Source organism: Chiloscyllium plagiosum, chromosome 6 (assembly GCF_004010195.1).
Source record: "Chiloscyllium plagiosum isolate BGI_BamShark_2017 chromosome 6, ASM401019v2, whole genome shotgun sequence".
NCBI classification, from domain to species: domain Eukaryota; kingdom Metazoa; phylum Chordata; class Chondrichthyes; order Orectolobiformes; family Hemiscylliidae; genus Chiloscyllium; species Chiloscyllium plagiosum.
The window spans coordinates 29,351,400-29,362,845 of NC_057715.1; the positions used below are offsets into that span (position 1 = coordinate 29,351,400).

The 11,446-nt window shown below is 38.3% G+C and overlaps 1 long non-coding RNA gene across 1 annotated transcript in view; it reads left to right on the forward strand.

Moving 5' to 3' along the window:
• The window catches only part of LOC122551120, a 78,724-nt gene extending 67,990 nt beyond the window's left edge, over positions 1-10,734 (forward strand). Inside the window, exon 3 of the long non-coding RNA XR_006312011.1 lies at positions 10,657-10,734. This is a non-coding gene — a long non-coding RNA (uncharacterized LOC122551120). The remainder of the gene's footprint in view (positions 1-10,656) is intronic.
• Positions 10,735-11,446: the final 712 nt, after the last annotated feature.

Sequence of the window (11,446 nt, forward strand, 5' to 3'; positions counted from 1 at the left end):
AAAAAAAAACAAGTAACTATCGGCCAAGTAGCCTAACATTCATTGTTGGAAATTTATGGGAAACAGTTATTAAGTAAGGCATGGCAGAACAGTTGGAAAATCATAATCTAATCAAACAAGTTAGCATGGGCTTCATGGAAGGGAAATCATGTCTGACTAATTTATTAGAGCTTTTTGAGGAAGTCTCAATAGAGTGGATCCAGTAGATGTGTTGTATTTTGACCTCCAGAAGGCATTGACAAGGTACCTCATAAAATGTCAGGTCATAGAATAAGAGTCCATGGTGTTGACGGTATTATATTGACATCATTATAGATTAGGCTAATGGGAAGTAAGCAGCAATTGGGAAAAGGGGTTCTTTTTCGGGTTGGAATCTGTGACCAGTGGGGTTTCCACAAGGCTCAATGCTGGGACCACTATGGTGTGCAATATGCACTAATGACTTGGAAGTGAATGTTCTGTAGCCACATTTGCAGATGACAAAAAAAGGTGGAAAAACGGGTTGTGAGAGGGTTACCAGCAGTTTAAAAAGATATAATGATAGATTAATTAAGGGAGAAAAACATTGGCAAATGTGGTAAAATGTGAAATTGTTCATTTTGGAAGGGAGAACAAAGAACAGAATATTGTTTAAAGAGACTAACTGCAGAAAGCAGATTGACAAAGAGGGATTTGGAGATATTTGTGCATAAAACTCAAAGCTAGCACACAAGTGCAATGTGTAATCAGGAAAACTAATGGCATGTTGGCTCTCATTTCAAAGGGATTGGAGTTTAAGAATAGGGAAGTCTCACTGCAACTGTACAAGGTGCTGGTAAGAACACGTGGAATACTGTGAACAGTTTTGGTTCCCTTATTTAAGGAAATATATCATTTCATTGGATGCAGTTTAGAGAATTTTCACTAGAATGATTCTTGGTATGGGGGGCTTGTTTTATGAGCAAAGATTAAACAGATTGGGATTCTACTCACTGCAGGTTACAAGAATGAGAGGTGATCTCATCACAACATCACAGATTCTTAATGGGCTTGACAGGGTAAATGCTGAGAGAACGTTTCCCCACATGGGAGAGTCGAGTACCAGAGGGCATAGTCCAGGATAAAGGAACATAAAAATAAGACTGAGATGAGGAACAACTTCTTCTCTCAGAAGGTGGAGTGTCTTTGGAATTCTTTGTGTGCATTTAAGGCTGAGATAGATAAATTCTTGACAGTAGGGGAATCAAGTTACAGGGAAAAGGCAGGAAAGTAGACATGAGGTAGTTGGATTAGCGTGATCCAACTGAATGGTGAAGCAGGCTCAAGGAGGCCAAATCGTGTAATCTCGTTCCTATTTCTTATGGTCTTAACAGGAGCAGAGTAGGATTCAGATAGTAGGATCAGGATTGGATATAAAACAGGGGAAATCAGGGATTTATGTATAACAGTAGCATCAATGGATGGGATCAAGAGTCTGACATAAAATGCGATGAAACAAATAAAACAAGGGAAAATGAAAAAAAATAAGGTCAGAGAGATATTTAAGGACCATATCAAAGCAGCAACAAAAGAGGAACTGGAAGCATTTATGCTTCAGAGTCAATGAGGTCTACAACACCGAAAAATCTGCTCTGGTCACAAACAACCACCTAATGATTCAATATGTCAATTATATAGGTATATACATTTTATATAGGAATATAATTTGTTTATGGGTAAAATATCTATTGCTGATCTCTTAGCTTTCTTGCCTCCAGGAGCTCTACTTAAGGAGGGGGAAGGTGAAGGCAGTGGCCTAGTGGTAGTACCACTGGACTATTAATCCAAGAGCCCTTCCTGAAGAAGGGCTTATGCCCAAAACGTCGATTCTCCTGTTCCCTGGATGCTGCCTGACCTGCTGCGCTTTTCCAGCAACACATTTCCAGTATTAATCCAAGAGAACCTGGTAATGCCTTGGGGCTCTGGGTTGGAATCCCACCATAATAGATGGTAGAGTTTGAATTTCAATAAAAATCTGGAAATAGGTTCGGCGATGGCCATGACACTATTGCTGATTATTGGGGGGGGAAAAAAAAGGGAGGAAACAAAAATAAAATTTATTAAAAAAAACAAAATCGCACTGGCTCACTAATGAAAGAAACTGCCGTCCTTATCTGATCTGGACTACATGCGACTGCAGTAATGCGGTTGACTCTTAACTGTTCTCTGGGCAACTAAGGATGAGTAATAAATAATGGCCTAGACAGTGACACCCTTATCTAATGGATGAATAGAAAGTAAGGCAGAAAGGAGGGAGATTCAACCAACAGATACAAGAAAGAAATAGATATGTTTCTTTTTAAAAAAAGGGTTTTGTGATTTACACATTAAAGAAGTGAAACTATCACTGTATTCTAACAGATGAAAGGCTTAACAGACAATCAATTCTTCAATGTATAATTTCAGTTACATCACACTGCAAATTTTTGCTATAAATTCTGTGTTACGATCGAGCCCTCGACAATCACCTGATGAAGGAGCGTCGCTCCGAAAGCTAGTGTGCTTCCAATTAAACCTGTTGGACTATAACCTGGTGTTGTGTAATTTTTAGCCCAGTTATAAGGTGTTTAACAAGTTTATACTAATTGGAGAAATTGTTTGGCGTTCTGTAATCTATTCAGGTCGGAGAGATGGTTGGTAAAGGCTGTTTAATATTATAGCGTTTCGTGGAAACCTGATGGGGATGGTATCGTTAACGATATTGACACCTATTTAGAGGTAGCTTTTGATGTAGAAATAGGCCTAATAAGTGTTTAAAGTGAATGGGTTGAAAGCAGTGTTTTAATTTTAGTCTGTATTGTAATAGTAAAATATACTACAAAACACGGTTTTGTGAACGAATGAATGAAACCGTGTTATAGTGAACAAAGGGTTAGTAAAAGGTTTTGAATGAATGAACAGGAACCCGATATTAATGAATATAGTGAGTTAGTAAAGATAACCTAAAACACAATATCTCACAACAGTGAGGGGAAAATGAGTCCTGAAGCAGCGCGAGGGGAAAATTAATACCGGAGCAGCACAAGGGGTAGGGAGTCCCGGAGCAGCGCAATTTACTTTGGTGCAGCTGAGTGCAGATGCAGAGTGGACTAGAGGCTTGGAGCAGAGCGGGACATGTGTTGGACTGGGGGGCCTGGCACAGGTGGTCAGACCACGTGTTCACTGAGCTGCTGCTATGCTGCTGCAGTGTAATGTCTATTTGAAATTATTTACCGGACTGTAATCCTAAACAATGTTATGACTCTTATTTCTAGCTTTTTTTTTACAAACTGTAAGTAATGTTACTATTTTTCCTGTTTTGTATCCAAGATTTGTACCTATGTACTTGTACCTAGGATGGCGCCATTAGAGGCAGCCATTGTTAAAACATTTCACTGTACTCCTGTGCTTCTGTACTGGAGCACACGGGACAAGTACAGAATATTCTAACTTCTGTTATACTTCACTTATTGTAACTGACTGATTTTTTCCTGTGTAAGCCACATCATGGCATCAAGTGGAAATTACACTTTTGTGAGTGAATACCAACAGGTTTTTTGAGCATAACTATATACAAAAGATTTTAGTAGATGGAATCTTACCTAAAGCTTTATAGACTCAGGCTCCAGTTCCATTTAATCTCACATTACTCTGACATAGCTGCTTTTGTATGTGCCCAGTAGCTATACCTGGATTTCCTTTATATTACAGTTACAAACTCGTCACAAACAATTACAATTTGTAGCTGGAGCTGTATAAAAGCAAAATGCTGTAGAAGCTGGAAAGCTGACACAAAGAATGAGAATGCTGGAGAAACTCACAGGTCAGGCAGCATCTGTGCAGAGGGCGCAGTTAAGTTAAGAAACTCTGTTTCTCTCTCAACAGACTCTGCCAAACCTTCTAAGTTTCTCTAGCATTCCCTAGGTCTGTTTGTAGCTAGGGCTAAATGGCTCCACAGCCATAGTACCATAAGAAATAGGAACAGTAGACCATTCAGTTCATTGAGCTTGCTCAACCATTCAAGAGGATTGTGGTTGATCTGACATTCCTCATGTCCACTTTCCTGTGTTTTCCCTGTAACTCTTGATTCCCTTACTGATTAAAAGCCTATCCATCTCACCCTTAAATATGCAAAGACTCTGCTCCCAGAGATCTCTGTGGCAAGGAGTTCCAAAAGACTCACAATACTCTAAGAGAAAAAAAAATCCTTCTCATTTCAGTCTTTATTCTGAGACTATGCTCTCTGACTCTAGACTTTCCCATGAGGGGAAACATCCTCTCAGCATTTACCCTGTAAGGTTCTGGAGGATCCTCCATGTTTCAATCAGATTACCTTTCATTCTTGTAAACTTCGATGAGTAGAGTCAAAACCTATTTATCCTTTACTCATAAGCTAATAGCTGCATTCGGGGAAATCAGCCCAGTGAATCTTCTGCCCTCAATGAAATTATATCTTTCCTTAGAAAAGAGGACCAAGACAGTTCACAGTGTTCCAGATGTGGTTTCAACAGCTTGTTGTGTCATTGCTGAGAGACTTCACGACTCATATATTCCAATGCACTTGAAATAAGGGGAATCAATGCATCAGATCTCTTTTTCTTTCACATCAGGTCACGAATAGTGTGAAAAATCAGACTAGTAATGCAACGAATGGATCCCATTTAAAAAAAACGATGTTTGTAAATAAGAAAATTTCCATTCTCAATTGTGGTGATGTTTCACATTGAGAACAAGAGCAAGGCTAAAGTACTTCAAGAGAAGTGCTAAATGGAAACTGTTACTTGCTCACCCCAACCCTTGAGTTAACAGGAGGCGGTGTGCACTGATCTCTTTGAAGACGACAAGCCCTAATAATGAAATAAAAACTGAAAACTCTGAAAATGCTAAAAAGATGTGGAAGAAAAATAGAGTTAAACTTTCAGCTTAAGGAACCTTTATGGGAATTGAAAGACCTTGAGAGTGCTGCAGCGAGCGTTCTGCTGACCATGAATTTTCGCATCAAATGGTTAATATGAAAGAGAACAGTGACACCTATCCACAAAATGTGGGAACTTCAGTTAGGAAAAACGATGCAGAAAAATACATCTTTGTGCATTGGCTTTGATGTTGCAATCAGATGTGCTGGCTGTTCATGATGCTGACACCCATCTAACTTTTGTTGGGTGACATTGAGGATGCTGCGCCCTCTACATGGGATCTATAGTGTTCATGAGCTTGGCTTAAAAAAAGCTTTTCAACCAATCAGGTTGGAGATTCGTTAATGAGCTACACAGAGTTAAAACCAAGAAGTATAAGGTAGGAAATCTAAATTGATTTGAATCATGTACAGAAATCAAAATAAAGGTTGGGAAAAACAGATGTCATTGAGAGAGAAAAGAAACATACACAAAAAGTAAAAAAAGAAATCAAATTACTGCTATAATTAACACTGAAAACTTTGTTAAAAGTCCATATACTCCTCGAAATCCCAGCCCTACCTTTTTTCTTGCATGTTTGATAAGGTATTGGTAGGCAAGTATCCCAACGTCTATTCATTTCAGCATTTCAACTATTGATGAGGTCTGCTACATTGCTCCCGATGGAAATATGAGGTTTCTCTGATCGCCCTTCTGGATTTAACCATGCAGATACAGACCCTGTCTGATTTAGTCCATTCAAAATGCGAATTCTGTTTTACTCATCATCAATAGCTTTGCAAAGATTCAGGCCTGTATATTTTCCCACTGAGTCAACCAACAATAGATATTTTTAGATTGCAGAAATGGTGAGATTATTCTTCTCTTTAATTTAGTCATCTTAAAATGAAGTTCTATGTAACACAAATGTGGAATTCTGTCAATACTATGTGACAAAAATTCCCACAATTATTTCCCCTGGATCCATTAAATTAATCCGGACGATTATTTCCTGCACCATCTTTGGGGCATTAACCCATATTAGATATTTACAGAATTTTCTGAGTATTTTTCCATGATAATGAGGGGTAGAAATACTGAAATAAAAGTAAAGTCCTCCAGAATCATAGAATCATGCATCACAATGGTGGCTATTTGGCCCTTTATGACTATTCAAGATCATTTAAAGATCTATCCAATCAGCTATTGTTCTAATGCTCACTTAGACTTGCAGAGCATGCAATACACGATGAAAATATTCAGATATGCTTTTCCATTTGCCAAAGACAAGCATAATTGAAACTATTAATTAAAGTAGAGGTTACGTTACAATATCAGTTTTGTTTAATGTGTCTCGGCCCATGTTTATTTGTTTGTTTTGTCGTATAATAACAATATAAATCTTGGGAACAGCGCTTGGGGATTCCACAAGGGATCTCTGGTTGGAGACTGCAGGAATTCCTGGAGATACAATGCCAACAGCTCAAAATATTGGCCATTAGAACACTGTGGAAATTTCCAGGGAAAGATGTACTTTTTTGGTTTGGGCAATTATCATTGTGGTCAGTTTTAAGACTGTCCAACTATTTGTGAACACACTGCCATTTACACTAAAAAGAAACTCAACTCTATATCCCACTCTACGGCCTTACTTCTGTCGCTGCTGCTGGAATGAAACATTATTTAAGGTGAGCTCATAACTGGGAGAGGGGAGCGAGGGGAATGAAAGGATCAAAACATAAACTGAGTAAAAGGGGTGAGAGATGCAAGAAGGAACAGTAGTAAGGTCTAGACAGTGAATGGTTTCAACATGGACAAGAGGCTGGGGCTTGTAAGGTATCAACAGGAAACAGAAAGGCCAAGGGTTTCAAGCTGAACAGTCAAGGATTAGGGAAAGGGTTAAAATCAATCAGTCAAATCATTCTGGCTGCTATTTGGCAATTTTGCTGAACTTACACATATGTTTGTAGACTACAGGCAAGGACAGGAACAAACTGCAAGTCCCTGATGTGATTAAACCATGTATTCACTGGTAAAGGCTAAACAGTACATAATCAAAAGCTACCAAAATGTGACCATTGCCTTTATTACAACCATATCCTGACAGGTAAACAGCTTTAACAAAGAAGAACATTTGCCAGGAAAAGCTTCCAGCATTACATTGCTAAAAGATAACAGTGTCCTTCATTGCACATTTACTTTCTAAGATTTTGATGTTAATATTAAATTCTTCAGTGTTTTATATTGGTTTGATGTATAGTTTTGGATTTTGCTTATTCAGTCCAGTTTGAATTTCTGTGTGGTAATTAAGATAACCAAGTTATTAAAAACAGGCTGAGAACAGTCACAGCAACTTTCTAAGTATCATTGTTTGGTGTCATAAAGATGCAGAATATAGTATCATTTAGCAATTTGGATTTCAAAGTTGAGGTAAATGGATGTGTGGTTTCAATTCTGTGAAGACTTTTTAAAAAAGAGTTCAGAAAGTCATTTGAAACAGTAAACTAATGACACCATTTCCAAAAAAAATGCATGTTATTTAAGTGCTCAGCAGAATACCTGTGGTAGGCAAAAGTGAGGACTGCAGATGCTGGAAACCAGAATGTAGATCAGAGTGGTGCTGGAAAAGCACAGCAGGTCAGGCAGCATCCGAGGAGCAGGAAAATTGACAGGAAAAGCCTGTGATGTTAATTGAGGAAGTATTTACAATACTGAGTCTTATCATGTGAAATAAATGGTTGGGCCACTAGTATTTGAGCTCAGAATCTACTATCAGTTAAGAAAAAATAATGTTTTCAGTTCAGAAGAACAATTTATATCATGAGAAGGGAAGATTAGTTTGTGAATTTCCAAGCTGAGAGTTTGTGCATATATCAGTCTGGAATCTGATGTTAATATTAGTTGATCACAATGGCTCAAAGAAGGTTTGCTTAAGCATTGCCTGTCTTTCTTATTTTTGTTTAAAAAAATTTAAAAGTCATTCGTTTTAATATCATCTATAGGTAGTTTGAATTCTTTTTGTCAGCTTTAAAGAAATAAACAAAAAAAACTTACTTTAGAATTACACTTTTTCTTTCAAATAGAACTTTGCATTTTATGGTATGACCCCAATTGCCACTATTGGGCACCTCATGTATCTGCCACTTTTGCCAGTACATGGTTCAAAGTAAGGATTGTTGGTTGCTGGCTGGAACCAATCTGCCAATGCCAATGCCTTGTCTCGGGCCTATATTTCAATCAGTAATAGGGACCACACCGCTGAAGTCATTTACAGAAGAGGCCCTTGCTCTCAGTCAGCAAGATTTGTTTATGACAAAATAGCAATAACTATAAATACATCAATATTAATTACTGGGACTAAAAGCCAAAAGAACTGCAGATGCTGTAAATCAGAGTAAATTAGAGTTAACATTTCGCATTAGTGACCTTTCCTCAGAACTGTGTTAAGGAAGTGTCAGGCAAACCGAATCATTAACTCTGATTTTTCTCCACAGATACTGCCAGACCTGCTGAACTTTTCCAGCAGTTTCTGTTTTTGTCCGTGATTACTAGGACTTTCTGCAGATGTACAAAACCTATCTGCTTCCTGCAAAGATTGCTATGGAACTTATTGTCTCTACCTACAGATTACATGTGACAACAACAGAATGGTTTGAGCTCAATGTAACAATAACATCAACTCATTCACAATCATTACCTTTTATAACAAACCTTTTGCTCACTAGCTGCTTTGTTCCATTAATCCTATCTGTCTGTCAGAGCACCTACATTTTATAAAGATATTTTTTAACAGATATTTTGCTGAAATTATTGTTAACATTTGGTTTTGATCACCTCAGTATCTGTGTGAATAGATAAACATGTTTTACGTTAATTGCCTGCAATAGTTTATATAATTGATTGGGGATATGACATTGTTCGTTCATAACATTTCCTAATTAGGGGGAAAAGCAGTCTTCTTTGACAGTGATTCACCATTGTGTTCATTGTGAAGTTGTTCTACTATACACTTCAAGAGTACTTCAGAGACGGAACTAGAAGGCATTGTCCACATTAGCAGCGCACAGGGAAAGCCACGCTTAATAAATTCTACATGATTCATAAATACTGATTATTCATACCTTCTTAAGACATAAGATCATAGAAAAGAAGGAAGCCATTCAGCCCCTCAAGCCTGTTACACCATGCAATATCACAGTTGATCACCGAGCCTAGCTCATATTGCTTAATACTTTTACTGAATAAAAACAACTCTCAGGTTTAAAACCAACAATTGATTTGGCATCAACTGCCATTGTGCATCTGTCAGGCATAATTTTGAAGAATCATAGAATCCCCAGAGTGTGGAAATCCACATTGACCCTCTGAAGAGCAACCCACCCAGATCTAATCCCTGCATCCATCACTCTACATTTACCCCTAACCAATATGCCCAGACTACATATTCCTGAACACTATGGGCAATTTAGCATGGGCAAATTCGCCTAACCTGCACATCTTTGGATTGTGGAAGGAAACCGGATCATTGGCACACAGACACAGAGCGAATGTGAACTCCACACAGACAGTCGCCTGAGGTGGGAATTGAACCTGGCTTCCTAGTGCTGTGAAGCAGCAGTGCTAACCACTGAGCCACTGCGCTGCCCAATTGATGATTTGATTGTTACAAATTAACAAGCCCAGATATTTAAATTAAAGGAATTTTATACCTTAAAACTCTTAGAATGCACAAAAGTTTACTTCCGTACAGTTGTTTGATTTGCAATTAAAGAAATTTAGGCATTTTTGGCACACACTGACTTTAAAACTTGACACATTTTCAAATCCCAGTCTATTTGTTTTGTTTTAATTTGTGCATCTTCTGACAAAGAGAAACAAATCCTTCAGAGGAAAATACTTACAAGCAGATGATTCTTTTTCTACATGCCACGTGAATCAAAACTATAGACATATAAAACAGGTTTTATAACCCTGCATCAGATAGCACAAAAAGGAACGTTGCCTGTGAGTTTTGAAAAATTTAGATCCTCATGCAACAGTCTACAAATTATCTAAATTTTTTGAAAAACCATTCACTGGTATATTTGCAGTTGTACACACACACACACACACACCAATAGGGAGGGAAAAAGAATAGCATGCCAAACGCAGGGCAAACAGTAGGTAGCAGCACTCACCTATTAAATCAGGAAGTTTTACTTGCTCTGCAGAGAAATAGATTCTTTCAGCATGGCAGGGTATTACATTCTGACTTGGCAAACCAGGCAAAAGTTATGGTGCAGAAAAATCCATACAAGACAGCAAGTATCTTTTAAAATTCATTCTATCATAATTTCGGTGATACATCTGGATTCCAGTTCTCAACTTCAAAGACTAAAATTTGGATTTCTCTTTCTGAAGATTAAATACTGACAGAAGAGTAATGCTTTCTCACGATTAAAGATTCATTCGCAATTGTATAAATAAACATTTATTACACATGAATATACCTCCTCATACCCAATTCCTGTTCAGTTGAATTTCCGGCGTGGATATAAACAAGCTCTTTGTTGAAAATGTACAAGAGTGCCTCAGGAATCTCTGATGTGACTGTTGCTTTTGTCACAGAGAGAGTTATATGTTTCCTTACTGCCTGTGATAATCATGTTTTGCATGAGGCATGTGTTTTTTGCTCTCACAATGTTCATTCCAATTTAAATGATTTCAACATCAAGCTTTTATATAAGTTTGAAAATAAAGTTGTTTATCTCTTATTCGTTCACAGATTCAAGGCGTCCTGCACTAGGACACCATTTATTGCCCATCACACTCTTGCTGTTTCACACTTGGCCCAGCAGTTTAAGAACCTATATCACTCAATCAAAACGTACTGTAAGTTTAAATACCGATCAAAAAAGGAAACAGTATGGTCACAATGTGCAATTGTCTTAGTTTCCCTTTCATTGCAGACCTGTAGTTTCTTGGATGAATTTGTACATTGGCTGAAGTGAAGCACTTGAACAACAAAGGATCTCAGAAAGCTAAGGTTTCTTATTGTGGAATTGCCAGGAGGTTTATTCTCAGGTGGAACTTGACATTGGAACAATTTTTTGGAGTGTCTTTCCCCCACTCTCAAGGCATTACTATATTTATCACTTTGGCTACTCAGTGGACTGCAGTTAGTTCAATGGCTTTCTGCTGGCTTCTTTGTTTGTAACTAGATCATTCTTGTCATTTTAAAAACAGGCAATAAACATGGTTGTCTCACCTATGTGCTGAAAATGTGTTGCTGGAAAAGCGCAGCAGGTCAGGCAGCATCCAGGGAACAGGAGAATCGACGTTTCGGGCATAAGCCCTTCTTCAGGAATGAGGAAAGTTTGTCCAGCAGGCTAAGATAAAAGGTAGGGAGGAGGGACTTGGGGGAGGGGCGTCGGAAATGTGATAGGTGCTACAAACAAACCATTATCTCCCAGACCGTCCATAACCTCATCACCTCGGGGGATCTCCCATCCACCACCTCCAACCTCATAGTCCCACAACCCCGCACGGTTGGTTGGGTTGGTTCGTCCGGGTGG